This window comes from Danio aesculapii, chromosome 20 (assembly GCF_903798145.1).
Source record: "Danio aesculapii chromosome 20, fDanAes4.1, whole genome shotgun sequence".
NCBI lineage: Eukaryota > Metazoa > Chordata > Actinopteri > Cypriniformes > Danionidae > Danio > Danio aesculapii.
In genome coordinates, this window is record NC_079454.1 from 54435022 (window position 1) to 54450682 (window position 15661).

Genomic DNA, 15661 nt, shown 5'->3' on the forward strand with positions numbered 1-15661 from the left:
ATATGTGTGTGTGCGTGTGTGTGTGTGTGTGTGTGTGTGTGAAATAAGTGACATTTGTCAGAGATCATTGTGTAAAAAAACATTACACTTTGATCAGTCACATATTGACAAATACTACATTTTTAACCTCATATTCTGATTCTCCATTAATAATCTAAATAAATCAGCACAATAAACCGGCTCCATGCGCTGAAATGTCTTGAAATGCACTGGATTATCCTGACTGGACCTTGACGATGGTTGCTATGCTACACGATCCTTCTCTGCCTCTCAGTCTAAACGCACAGCGACTGATTCAGAGCCACAAAAACCCCAAAACACAGCAGAAAAACACCAGAAACGACACTCAGATGTGCAGTGTTGTGCTCTATACAGTTAGAGTTATTAATAAAGTCAGAGTTATTAGCACACCTGAATATATATTCTCCAGTTTCTGTCTGTGGAGATTTCTTCAGCACATTTCTAATCATAATAGTTTTAATAACTCATCTCTAATAACTGATTTATTTTCTCTTTGTCATGATGACAGTAAATAATATTAGACTAGATATTCTTCAAGACACTTAAAGTGACATTTAAAGGCTTAACTAGGGTAATTAGGGTAAAGTTAGGGTAATTAGTCATTGTATAACAGTGGTTTGTTCTGGAGACAATCCAAAACTAATATTGCTTAATGGGGCTAATAATATTGACCTTAAAATGGCTTTAAAACAATTAAAACTGCTTTTATTCTAGCTGAAATAAAACAAATAAGACTTTCTCCAGAAGAAAAAATATTAGAGGAAATACTGTGAACATTTCCTGAATCTGTTCAACATCATTTGAGAAATACTTGATAAAGAAACAACATTCACAGGAGGGTAAATACGCTGTGTATCTGCTGTCTGCGTGAATTCCCCGTGTTCTGGTGGCCGTCTGGAGTTCCTACAGTAGTTGTGTCCGGGATTTTTTCCGATCTCTTTAAGTTTTGCTGCAGGCTGTTTTTCCTATTCTGGGCTGTCCTGATGTGACCCGCGCGCTCCTGCCAAGCTCTTAGCAGGGTTTATTGGAGGTAACGGGGTTAGGAGCCAGCAGCGTATTTCATCTGCAGTTTTTTGTAAGCGCTTCTCGTGCCTGTCAGATTGTTAAAAATGTATAAGTAGGAAGTCTGAAGTATGCATAGCAGATTAGCGAATAAATGCTATTAAGGTCAGCGGGAAAAAAGAGGCACGGAAATGTGTCAGTATCAATACATACACAAAACATTTATTCATTTATAGAACACATCACTTTATAAATGCATGTTTTATGTACATCTCTTCGTTATATACGTGTGTGTGTGTGTGTGTATCCTCTTAAGGCTCAAAGTGTTTTTATACATGCATTTTTTATTTCTCTTTGCTATTTGGGCTTATTGGAACCTAATTAGAATAAAAACCTAAGGATCATCTTTTGATATGATGTACTTTTACAGAAAAATGATGTCCATATGTGCACTCGTGGTCCAAATTGACATAAAACACTTTTTCCTGACTGTTTTTAATGCATATTTAACATAGACTTTTTTTTAACTTGCTTTGACTATCAGAGAGTAAAAACTATTCTTTTTCCCATCTTAGACAGTTAATAATAGTGTTTGGGACATTTCATATGCTGCAAAACAGTTGCAGAATGACACTGTATGTCTGAAACAAAATATAAAACATTCAAAGTATTTTAAACAGCCACTTAAGAGCTCAAATGTGCTGTCCACCTATGTGGCCACTCAAGCCCTAGGAGGGTGTGCATGTGTTTGTTCATAAACTATCAATATAGACACGAACAAAACCTTCATTCATGAATAATATTTTATTTATTTTATGTATGTTTATGTGTATGCATGCATAAATGTATTTATACACAAACACACACTTACCGGCCACTTTATTAGGTACACCTGTCCAACTGCTCGTTAATGCAAATTTCTAATCAGCCAATCACATGGCAGCAGCTCACTGCATTTAGGCATGTAGACATGGTCAAGACGATCTGCTGCAGTTCAAACTGAGCATCAGAATGGGGAAGAAAGGGGATTTAAGTGACTGAACGTGGCATGGTTGTTGGTGCCAGACGGGCTGCTCTGAGTATTTCAGAAACTGCTGATCTACTGGGATTTTCACGCACAACCATCTCTAGGGTTTACAGAGAATGGTCCGACAAAGAGGAAATATCCAGTGAGCGGCAGTTCTGTGGGCGCAAATGCCTTGTTGATGCCAGAGGTCAGAGGAGAATGGCCAGACTGGTTCCAGCTGATAGAAAGGCAACAGTAACTCAAATAAGCACTCGTTACAACCGAGGTCTGCAGAAGAGCATCTCTGAACACACAACACGTCCAACCTTGAGGCGGATGGGCTACAGCAGCAGAAGACCACACCGGGTGCCGCTCCTGTCAGCTAAGAACAGGAAACTGAGGCTACAATTCACACAGGCTCACCAAAACTGGACAATAGAAGATTGGAGAAACGTTGCCTGGTCTGATGAGTCTCCATTTCTGCTGACACATTCAGATGCTCGGCTCAGAATTTGGCCTCAGCAACATGAAAGCATGGATCCATCCTGCCTTGTATCAGCAGTTCAGGCTGGTGGTGGTGGTGTAATGGTGTGGGGGAGACTTTCTTGGCACACTTTGGGTCCATTAGTACCAATTGAGCATCGTGTCAACGCCACAGCCTACCTGAGTATTGTTGCTGACCATGTCCATCCCTTTTTGACAACAGTGTCTCCATCTTCTGATGGCTACTTCCAGCAGGATAACGCACCATGTCATAAAGCGTGAAAGAATGAGTTCACTGTACTCAAATGGCCTCCACAGTCACCAGAGCTCAATCCAATAGAGCAGCTTTGGGATGTGGTGGAACGGGAGATTGGCATCATGGATGTGCAGCCGACAAATCTGCAGCAACTGTGTGATGCTATCATGTCAATATGGAGCAAAATCTCTGAGGAATATTTCCAGTAGCTTGTTGAATCTTTTAAAGCAGTTCAGATTGAAGTAGTTTTGAAGGCAAAAGAGGTCCAACCCGGGTACTAGTAAGGTGTACCTAATAAAGTGGCCGGCGAGTTTATATATAGATAGATAGATAGATAGATAGATAGATAGATAGATAGATAGATAGATAGATAGATAGATAGATAGATAGATAGATAGATAGATAGATAGATAGATAGATAGATAGATAGATAGATAGATAGATAAAAAATATATTAATCAAAAAATGTATAAAACAAATAATACATAAAATATATAAACATTAATAAATTAATAAAAAGAAATTAATATTTTTCATAAATATAAACAAACAAAAAAACCTAATAACTGTTCATTTACGGATATTTTTAAAGTGTATTTAATAAATAAAGTCGCTCATTGTTAGTTGATGTTAACTCTCAGTACAATAACTAATGTTAAGCATGCATTTCTGTTTTAATAATGGATGAATAATGTTGAACTATGATTAATAATCTCTGCACAAGTATTATTCATTATTAGCTCAAGTTAGTAAACAACTATCATTACTGTATAAGTGTGACCGATGCATATCCAACACACACACACCACAGCAAAGTGAATTTCCCCATTGCCATGCGTTACAAATTGTGCGTTTTCCTCTATTATTAGCACAGAATCGACACACTTGACCCAGTGTTATGCTCCGAATTACCCAAAAGGACCACAAATCTACTCCACACATGTTGGATTCTTGGAAATATCTGGCCTGTGTTCAGCATGCTTTCTCAATCTATGTGTTTAAGATCTCCGAGATGTCTGGACGTCCTGGGAGAACACGTCAAAAGACATTTTTACGGTGCCGTCGGATTGAGAAGTGTGTTTTTGTTGAACTGAAACATTGGCAGGAGGTACTATGGAAATCTAGAGCTTATGCTTGATTTTTTCGAGGAATATGTCGCTTTGGACTGTATAATGTACATTGCAGAAAGACTGCATATAAAAAGATAAATAAAACAACACTTCATTTTAAAGGGGAACTATTATAAGATTATTATAAGATGTCAAATGCTTTTCTAATGTCTCTAGAGTGTGTAGTGAAGTTTGAGCGGAGCTACAAATGCCAGTGCATCAGCCTAGTAGCAGACTCCTGTCGCTGTTCATCTAAAACTCCACATCTATAATCCTCTTAGTCTATGCTGACATTATCTTCAGCAGCTCAAACACTCTAATGGCTAATGAACAGACGGCTGCTTCTCACTCAGCACTGTAAAAAAAAAACCTAATTTTACAGAAAATATCTCTACATTTTTTACAGTATTTTTTTGTCATTTCAAATTAAATTCAAAACTTAGTAAAACGACAAACAAACTTTCTAAATTAACAGTTTGACTGTCATTTTAGGTACTTTATCATTAAAAACAAATTACTGACGTTTTTGTTTTTTATACAAGGAAATTACAGTTTTATTTATACAGTATTGTTTCTGTTATTTTAAATTATATTCAAAAGTCCGTAAAAATTACAAACAATATTTGTAAATTAACAGCTTGACTGTTATTTTATGTACTATAAAATTAATGACAAATTACAGGAATTTTCCTGTTTTATACAATATAATTGCCGTATTATTTAGTGTTTTTTCCAGTTTTTTTGAAGTACATTTAAAATTACGTAAAATTAAAGTAATAAATTGTAATTACTTGCTCTGTAAAAAAAAATTAAAAATCTTAAAAAAAAGGTCAAATGACTGGCAGCTACGGCTGCCAAACAAAAACCATAAAATTACGGTAAAATTTCTTTGTTGAAATAAAGTGCAAAAAATAATAAATCTACAGATATTTTCATTAAAATGTTTACAGAAAAACACTGTTATTTTACAGACTTTTCCTAGATTATTAGGATCAAATCCGTTCAATAAATAAAATAGATAAATTCCGCTCACATGCACCTGTTCCGGATTCCGCTAATTGCACACACACAGTCGGAGGATCGTTATGAACTGATTACATGGACTTTAAAAGTAGCACAGACGCACGCACCAATTGCTAAGTCTTGTTATGCTGTTACTGTGAACATTATGATGCGTTTCTTTCTTTTGCTGTGCTTTGTTTGTTAATTGTTTATGTGGTTTGCTGCTTGGACTGACCATTTGGCTGTTATTTGACCATGACTCTGGATTCCCTGCATACATCTGTTTGCCCCTGTGTTGACTGTTGCTTGCCTGACCATCTCTGTGTAATAAACCTGCATTTGGATCTGCACTACTTTGTCAGCGTCCCCTTCACATTAAAGTTCCATTTCGTTTAAGATTTGTAACTGAATTATTCCATATGTCTTAAACCTCTACATGTTTTACATAAAAACTATTCAATAAAATGCAACAACTGTGATCTTAAAGTTGTGAGAATTTTAATCAGTTGTATCTCGTTTGTTGTTTTTCCAGACGTTTTTGATCCAAAATAAAACTGTTAAATTACAACCATGAGCATGTCTTGGCATTTTATTAAAGGTGTTTAATTGTAATAATTGAGAGAATTCTTTTAAATAACATTTTTTCTCTTGAAATTTTAGTGCAGTCACTTTATTGATGATGTTCGATCACAAAAATCTAGGAAAAGTTTGTGAAATAAGTGTTTCTCTGTAAAACTCTTAGTGTGTAACTTTTTTCAACGGATTTGATCGTAATAATCTAGAAAAAGTCTGTAAAATAACAGTGTTTTTTTGTAAACATTTTAATGAAAGTATCTGTAGATTTATTATTTTTTGCACTTTATTTCAAAAAAGAAATTTTACCGTAATATTATGGTTTTTGTTTGGCAGCCGTAGCTGCCAGTCATTTGACCTTTTTTTTACGATATTTTTTTTTACAGTGAGGGCTGCTGTTTATGCTAATGAGGGAGAGATGGGCACTAGTGGGCGGGGCTTTCCTCCTCTGATGACACGTACAAAGAGAGAATGTCAATCAAAGTGTTTCATTCATCAAGTCTGATTATAATAAATACAATTAATTCATGTTGATCATTAGAAGCTGGAGATATTCTCACACTGCTGACACACAACTGGGTTTAAACCCCTTATGAAAGTAATTTCTGCATAAAAGGCACGCTTAAAGTCATGGATTTTGCTATTAAATACTGCCTTATTACCAGTCTATTACTAAGGCCCAATAACAATTCTATGTTTGTACCCCCTCCCCTTTCCTTTGGCCCTTGAAACAGAGTGTGAAGGGCTTCAAAATGTACCCCTAAGATTTGGGACAGCACTACAGCACCGGCACACGTCATCAGATGTTATCGCCATCTCTTGCTTCATATGAGATCAGACGATGGCGACTGCTGTAGTTATTCTAGTTGTGTTATTTTTTTATATTTATCTTCAGGAGATCACTGAAGGCATATATATTATCATACTGACATAATGTGGCAATAAGATCTTAACTGTACTGTGCATTTACACAGTGGCCATATTCATCATGTAAACACACGAAAACCACATTAACATTATAGCAGACACTGTAAACAGCTCATTCCCAGACACTAGAGCAGGGGTCGGGATCCTTTTTTCAGCAAAGAGACATTTCTGATTCTTTTTTTATCAAATGCATTTATTTAAAGAGCCATTGGGGGTGTGTGCATATAACAAAACCTTTATTTATGTCCATGCACAGTTTAAAAATCAGCAAATATTATGCATAACAATGCACTGAAAAAAGTGTTGCATGCAAAACTGTTACAAACAATTTATTTGTGTTGAATTTAAACAAATTAAATTGAGCAATGTTCAACTTAATTTGTTTGTTTAAATTCAGCCCAAATAAACTGTTTACAACCAATTAACGTAAAAAAATTGAGTAAATCCAAGGAATCATCTTTGAATAATTTAAATAATAAGGACAAATGATAGATTCTTTTTCTTTTTGCCATCGCCACTCATGAGTGTTGTTTGTATTTACATGCGTGAGCTTACCACAGAAGTTTCTCGCCCTTTATTGGTGTCACGATTTGAGTTAAACCACAGCGCCACACATGTGCGTTAATTGAAACGTCCTTTAATTTTAAACTGAGTCCATATTCATTTAGCTGTAAAAATACAATATTAAGGGAATTATAATAGTATTTTCAATAGAAAAATGATTTCTAGAGACAGTTGTACTGTCTAAAAGGAGGATGTACTTTTTTGCACACATCTACACTTTACAGCTTTACACCCTCTCATATCAATATAGGGACGATTCACCAAGAAATGAACATTTCTTCATCATTTTCTCATACAGTTGAAGTCAGAATTATTAGCCCCCCTGTTTATTTTTTCCCCAATTTCTGTTTAACAGAGAGCAGATTTCTTCAACACATTTCTAATCATAATAGTGTTAATAACTCATCTCTAATAACTGATTTATTTTCTCTTTGTCATGATGACAGTAAATAATATTAGACTAGATATTCTTCAAGACACTTCTATACAGCTTAAAGTGACATTTAAGGGCTTAACTAGGTTAATTAGGGTAACTAGGCAGGTTAGGGTAAATTAGGCAAGTTATTGTATAATAATGGTTTGTTCTGGAGACTATCAGAAACAAATATAGCTTAAAGGGGCTAATAATATTGACCTTAAAATGGTGTTTATAAAATTAAAAACTGCTTTTATTCTAGCTGAAATAAAACAAATAAGACTTTCTCCAGAAGAAACAATATTATCAGACATACTGTGAACATTTCCTTGCTCTGTTAAACATCATTTGGGAAATATTTTAAATATATATATATATATAAGGGGGGCTAATAATTCTGACTTCAAATGTATATAAAACCAAAAAAATGCTTTTCTTACTCAGTTTTTGTCTTATTTCTAGTCCAAATATCTTCAATTTCTTAAAAAAGTTAGCATTTTCTGGACAAGTACAAAAAAATGGTCTTGTTTTCAGAAATAATGAGTCAAAATGAGGTGAGTTTATAATTTAAACAAGCTAAATAATCTGAAAATGCGGTAAACTGAATAATCTTATGTCAAAAGGATGAACAAGATTATTTTTCTTCCCCCATTGGCGGATTATCTAGTTTGTTTCAAGGAAAAACTCACTTCATTTTGACTCATTATTCTGAAAACAAGACAATATTTTTTGCTTGTCAAGAGAATGCTTCTCCATTAAAGATATTTGGACTAGAAACAAGACAATAACCCTAAGTAAAAAACCCAACAATTACATTAATAACTATTAATATGCAGCTTTTATCAAGCTCCCTAATAAGCAAGAGTTTGTCAGTGCAATAGCCTAGTGGTTAGCGCGCTGACATATGGTGCAGTAGCACTTCAGGGCGTCCCGAGTTCAAATCCTGGCTCGTGGACATTTCCCGCCCCTACCCCTCCTCTCTCTCCCACTTCGCTTTCTGTCTGTAAAACTGTCCTATACGCTTAATAAAGGCAAAAAGGCCAAAAATAAATCTTTAAAAAAATAATAATAATAAGCAAGAGTTTATTGAGCTAAAATCACAGCTGACTGTTTATAAATAGCATTAAATCTACATTAAAATAAAGTGACTAAACTTACTTTCCTCAAGCATTAATTGCTGATATATAAAGCCACAGAATCCAAACGACATCAAAGGCTATTGTGTTTCGACATTTACCGTGTTTTCAAGTCTCCATGCAGCTGCAGGGTGAAAAGCACCTCAGACATTTTTATTTTGATCCAAAAATTAGATTTGCAGCAACACAGAGGCTTCATTTCTTTCCCACAGAGAGTCTGTCTGTGTCATGTGTAACTCGCTGGCTTTACCTGATTAAAAACTATTTATCGGGAAAAACTGTGTCAAGCGTTGCATTACCAGGATTACAGTGCTGCTGGAGGGATTGTGTGTTTACAGGGTAGTGGTTCTCCTGGTAAATAGGTTTCTGTGGAATATAGGTAAAGTTAGGATTAAGCTCATTAACTGCATGCGTTTTTGCATGCAAGCGAATAAACACTGCAATCCGTGTTGGGTGTAATTAGTTGCAAAGTACTGTAATTAGATTACTTTTCAGCAGGGATTAATTTTCTTGTCTGGGTCATTTAATTACACTTATTTATAATGTACTTGTTTAAATGCTGCACAGAGGTTCGACAGTTTTGGATCAATCAATTAAGAGAAGCAGAGGAATTAATTGATCAAGCAGATCGATTATGCTTGAGAAACTATGAACTGAGTCACAAATGTATGCCAATATTAGGTGTGCATGAAATGTTGTGTCATTGCTTTAACATGTATTCTGTTTTGATACAGATAATAATGAAAAATAATCTTTTTTTTATTAAAAAAGGCACCTTTCTGGCAACTCAAAGACACTGTACAATAAAAAACAAGACAGTAAATATACGGTTTATTAGTCTTACAGTGTTACAATTTGTATTAAAGCTAAAATGTCCTGTTTGGCTTTGATTTAAGTGATCGTAGTCGAGTTTAATTCCTATTTAAATGTAGTGCATGTATGCATTGAGGGTCTTTGTGTTGAGTCGAGTAATTAAATAACTTATTGAGTTACTTTTCAAACATTGTAATTAAAAAACGGCACTTAAACCTAATTTTAATGATGTAATTAGGAACTGATAGGTTTTAAGTTAGCCAACAGCAGTACAGATTCTGTATGAGATTGTGTTAGATCCAAATATAGGTAACACTTTATTTTAAGGGTCGAAAAATAGTGCATTAGTAAAGCATGATATCACTGTCCTGCCACCGCGACACATTTACATCACGTTTTTGCAATGAAATTTTAATCCAATCATGACAAACTTTATATTGTGAGAAAGGTCCAAGACTTCTGAATAAATATCTCACCACAGTATTCTGTTATTTATAAAGTAAATTAAGTTACAATTTTTTTACTGTCGCCCTTCAACCCGTGAGAGCGTTCACTGATACATATTTAAACCATAATATTGTAGTCTAAACATGAAGCAATCATGACAAACTATATACGATTTGAAAGCTTGAAATATCTAGTTTTCTGATTTATAATAGAGATCACTGAGCAACAGTTATTTATTAATTTGTTACAAGAATCTTTAGAGTCATGATGCATTACTTTGATACAGCAATCCAATAAAATGTTGCTTTTTAGAGGCTAAATTCAGACCAAATACTACCAAACTGCTCATACTACTTTAGATTTGCATGTCTACTTTGCAAATACTGACAAAAGTATGAAAATTTACGATACATATTCCTCAAAACATAGGGGACGCTCTTGTGTGGTCACCAATGTAAAGTGGATGTCACCCGGTGGTCATGCCTGGTACTGTAGTTCATATTAGCTATTAACTAAAGCCTAAACATCATTAATACAGTGCTAATAAAGGCAGTTTGAGCCCCTATTCTAAAGTTAAAGTGATAACCACATTGATTATGGTATTTATTGAGTGATTTTCAACTTTATTGATTAGAATTGGCTAATAATTATGGATAAAATGTCATTAATGCAGAGTTAATAAAGGCAGTTTAAGCACTTATTCTAAAGTGAAAGTGATTTCCACGTTAATTATGGCTCTTAAGTGATATTCAAGTCTACTGATTAAATCAAGCTAATAATTAAGGGAAAATTTTAATTAATACAGTGCTAATAAAGGCAATTTGACCCCCTATTCTAAAGTGAAAGTGATTTCCACATTATTTATGACTCCTAAGCGATATTCGAGTTTATATTAGATAATAATTAAGACTACAATGTCATTAATACAGAGCTAATAAAGTCAATGTAAGCCCCTGTTCTAAAGTGAAAGTGATTTCCACATTATTTATGGCACTTATTGAGTGATATTCAAGTCTATTGACTAAAACAAGCTAATAATTAAGGATAAAATGTCATTAGCACAGTGCTAATAAAGACAATTGGACACTATTCTAAAATGAAAGTGATAACAACATTAATTATGGCACTTATTTGGGGGATATTTAACTTTTTTGTCATTAATACAGTGCTAATAAAAACAACCTGATTCTATTCTAAAACGAAAGTGATATCAACATTAATTATGAAACTTATTGATGAATATTCAACTTTATTGATTAGAATTAGCTAATAATTAAGACTAAACTGTACTGAATACAGTCCTAATAAAGACAATGTAAGCCTCTTTTCTAAAGTGAAAGTGATTTCACATTATATAGCACTTATTGAGCAATATTCAAGTCTATTGACTAAAACAAGCTAATAATTAAGATTAAAATGTCATTAATACAGTGCTTATAAAGACAATTTGACCCCCTATTCTAAAGTGAAAGTGATTTACACATTATTTATGACACTTAAACGACATTCAACTTTATATTAGCTAATAATTAAGATTAAAATGTCATTAATACAGAGCTAATAAAGTCAATGTAAGCCTTTATTCTAAAGTGAAAGTGATTTACACATTATTTATGGCACTTATTGAGTGATATTTGAGTTTACTGACTAAAACAAGCTTAAGGATAAAATGTCATTAGGGCGACGCAGTGGCGCAGTAGGTAGTGCTGTCGCCTTACAGCAAGAAGGTCGCTGGTTCGAGCTTTGGCTGGGTCAGTTAGCGTTTCTGTGTGGAGTTTGCATGTTCTCCCTGCATTCACGTGGGTTTCCTCGGGGTGCTCCGGTTTCCCCCACAGTCAAAGACATGCGGTACAAGTGAATTGGGTAGGCTATATTGTCCATAGTGTGTGTGAATGAGTGTGTATGGATGTTTCCCAGAGATGGGTTGCGGCTGGAAGGGCATCCGCTGCATAAAACATGCTGGATGAGTTGGCGGTTCATTCCACTGTGGCGACCCCGGAGTAATAAAGGGACTAATAATGTCATTATAAATGTCATTAATACTACGCTAATAAAGACAATTTGACAATTTTAAAACGAAAGTGATATCAACATTAATTATGGCATTTATTAAGGGATATTCAGCTTTGTCTTCATTAGCACTGTATTAATGACATTTTAGTCTTAATTATTAGCTATTTCCAGTCAATGTAAGTTACTATTCTAAAGTAAAAGTGATTTAAACATTATATATAGCACTTATTGAGTAATATTTAAGTCTACTGACTAAAACAAGCTAATAATTAAGGCAATAAAAATGTATTTATACAGCGCTAATAAAGACTAAAATGAATTTGACACTCAATTCTAAAGTGAAAGTGAAATCCACATTAATTATGGCACTTTTTGAGGGTTGATCAACTTTTTTGACTTGAATTATTTTATAATTAAGACTAAAATGTCATCAGAATCAGAATAAGCTTTATTGGCAGGTGTGTTCACACATACGAGGAGCTTGTTTTGGTGACAGAGCTTCTACAGTGCAACAGGATTACAGAGACAGGACAAAAAACAGATCATAAATATATTTAAATACAGAAGTAGTGAAGGCAAATATACAAATAGACATGTGTATGTAGAGCTATATTACTATATACAACTGTATATATGTGCAGCATATAAAATGTCATTAATACAGTGCTAATAAAGGCCCCCCAATTTGAGCCCCTAGTCTAAAGTGATTTCCTAGTGATTTTCCCAGTGATATTCAAGTTTAAACATGCTAATAATTGAGGCTAAGGATCTTATTTCCACTAGACTGGTGTGTAAAGCTGTTATTCTGTGATATGCATCCAGTTCATCATTAATTATGTGTTTGCTTGTGTTTAACCAATGCATAATTATGAACGAGTTAATCATTCATTAATGCTTATTTTGAACTCTTAAAATAGTGTTATTACTCTATATATTTCTAGTAACTCATTTCTTTTATCTTTTTACATGAGCACATAATATTGGACTAGATATTCTACTAGTCAAATATACTAGATAATAGTCAAAAGACACTAGTATTCAGCTTAAAGTGACATTTAAAGGCTTAACTAGGTAATTAGGCAAGTCACTGGACAACAGATTTATTTAATGGGATATATTTAAAGGATTATATCTTCCAGCTAAACTAAACTAAGACTTTTTCCAGAAGATAAAATATAATAGGAAATACTGTGAAAAATGTCTTTAAAATAAATTGAAAAGAATTAAAGCTTCACAGAAGGGTGGATCATTTTGCCTTTACATTAACATGAAGGCATGCCTCTCATTTAGTACAAAACTAAACTAATGAAAGTAGCATGCTGCACTTCTGAAAAAGCACGTCTTGTCACAATGCATGCGCTGTATAAATATTTTTATTGCCTTAATTATTAGCTTGTTTTAATCAGTAGACTTAAATATTGCTCATTAAGTCCAGTGCTTTCCAAAACGCACATTACCTGACATTGCATCTCTTTTTTATAGACTCCTTCATCTATATTTAAGATGCTTCATAATGCATGTGAGGAAATATTGAATTAAACAGTTACTATATTGCTGGGCAGCACAGTGGCTCAGTGGTTAGCACTGACCTCAGATCAAGAAGGTCTTGGTTTGAGTCCCGGCTGGGTCAGTTGGCATCTCTGTGTGGAGTTTGCATGTTCTCCCCGTGTTGGTGTGGGTTTCCTCCGGGTGCTCCGGTTTCCCCCACAGTCCAAACACATGTGCTATAGGGGAATTGATCAACTAAATTGGCCGTAGTGTATGAGTGTGTGTGAATGAGTGTGTATGGGTGTTTCCCAGTACTGGGTTGTAGCTGAAAGGGCATACGCTGCGTAAAACATACGTTGGAATAGTTGGTTCATTCCGCTGTTTATAAAATGAAATTAATTTAATTAAATTAATAAAAACAATAAATCAATAAATCAATAAATTTATATATATATATATATATATATATATATATATATATATATATATATATATATATATATATATATATATATATAAATATATATATATATATATTTATATTTATATATAAATAACAAAATAAATATATAAAATATAAAAAAATAAATTTATTAAATTATATAATAAACAAAAAATGTATTAAATTAAAAAAATTAAATATAAACAAATAAATTAAAAGTGAAAATAAAATAAATAAAAGATATATAAAACTGTATAAACTAAATGAAATAAATAAAAACAAAAATTAAAAAAAATATTTAAATCAAATAAATAAATAAAAATAATTAAGAAATATTTTATAAAAAATAAAATATATTAAAATTAAATTTATAAAAATAAATAAAAAATATAAATAAAAACAATAAATAAATTTAAATGAATAAATCAAATAAAAAATTATATATAAAAATAAATAAAATATAAAAATAAGTCTATAAAAGTATATAAGTATATTAAAAAATACAAAAAACAGATGAATTTCATCTACAAATGCATTCAAATGCAACTGCCCTACAAAATCAACACTTCCCTTTTCTCTCTTTTAGACTTCAAAATATATATATATTCAACTAAACCCACAGATTGTTCAAAATTCATGTCAAACAATCAAACATCATCACAACATGTTCATCAGTAATCATTGCATTACAAGCATTCAGAAATGCAAGCCTCTGAGAAGCCTTTATTAAATCATGGCTTACTTTAATTATAGACAATTCTAACCCCACAGCACTGCGATACATTGTGGTGAACAAGCAGAACGATGAACCAGCAATGCATTCAAATGTGTCATTAATCAAATAATCTCAGCATTAATCTGTCTCTCGACTTTACCACGACACATTAAATAGATGCATATCTTACACTACTAAATTAGTGCATTAAATACATCACTGCATTAAAAAAAATCACCTGTCATGTCAAAAAATATATAAAACATGACAAAATAGTCAAATTAATTAATAAAAATAAAGCAGCATCTATCTGAGCAGCTCTTCTGGCCTCACCAGTGCAAGATTAATAACAGCATTCAGTAAAATATATATATTAAAAATACAGCATCGCTCTGTCTCAATCTGACCACTGCAGCTTTAATAATACATCGTGCATTAATAATAGCATGCATTAATAGCACCAACGCTATAGTCACATTGAATAAATGATTGCGAGAATACCATGCATTAATACAATCACATCTGCCACAGCCTCTCTCTCATCTGTCTCAAATCTCACAGCGGAAGATAAATAAGTTTAATTAATTTAATGATGAATTCTAAATAATGCATTAAGAATTGAAACAGTCACTACAACCAATTTACCAGAGAACAACTGTCTGAAGACACCACAGGAAATTAATTTGTTAAGCATGCATTGAATTAAGAAACTCGTCATGCGATGAAAACATGTCTTGCGTTAAAACCACTAATGCATTAAAACATAGGTCTCAAACTGGATTCCTGGAGAGCCGCAGCTCTGCACGGGTTTGCTCCAACCCTAATCAAACACATCTGATCCAAATAATCAAGGTGTTCAAGACTACTAGACACTATTATGCAGGTGTGAGTTGGAGGTGGTTGGAGCTAAACAATGCAGAGCTGCAGCCCTTTAGGAATTGAGTTTGAGACCACTGCATTAAAGGAAATCAACATGTCATGTATAAAGATGCTGATGTCATGTCAAACAATCTATGGATCAATTAGTTAAATGCATTAAAGCTCTACAAGTTCCACCAATACATTCAAATAAATGTCTCAAAATTAATATATAAAAATACTAAATAAAATAATTTTAAAAAATTATATATAAAAATAAAAAAATAATTTAACCAATCAAAAACAATAAATAAATAAATGAAACTGAAAAAAAAATTATTAAATTAAAAAAAAATAATAAAAAAAAAAAAAAAAAATAATAAAAAAAAAA